This window comes from Puma concolor, chromosome D1 (assembly GCF_028749965.1).
Source record: "Puma concolor isolate L17-30 chromosome D1, mPumCon1.1.hap2, whole genome shotgun sequence".
Classification (NCBI taxonomy): domain Eukaryota; kingdom Metazoa; phylum Chordata; class Mammalia; order Carnivora; family Felidae; genus Puma; species Puma concolor.
Window position 1 is genome coordinate 632770 of NC_141676.1, and position 470 is coordinate 633239.

Sequence of the window (470 nt, forward strand, 5' to 3'; positions counted from 1 at the left end):
GGGGTCAAGGTAGGGGACTGGGTTCCGGGCGGCTGCTGGGGCCGGGGACCCGGGACCCGCGTTCGGGGCAGGGGGCGGGGTGGGGGTAAGGGCCGGGGCCGAGGGCAGGAGTAGGGCCGGGGCCCGGGTAGCGGCCAAAGCAGGGCGTCGAGGTAGGGGATGGGGCCCGGGCCGGGGCAGGAGCCGTGGCGGGGACAGGGGTCGGGGTAGGGGCCGGGGCAGTGAGGGGGCAGGGGGAGGGACCGAGGCTGGCGCTTCTGGGGAGGGCGGCACCCCGGCGATGCCGCGAGGCGGCCACGCAAGGACCGTCGGGAATCGCCTGACCCGGCGCCCCTCCTTCCCCACTGGTGGCCGCCCTCCAGCCTGTCCGTCCCCGACATCCCCCACATGTCCCTGAGTGAGCTCGGCCCAGTCCCCTGTCTCAGGCCGCGTCCGTGGGCCGGTGGTGCCCTAGGCCTCTGGATGGCCCC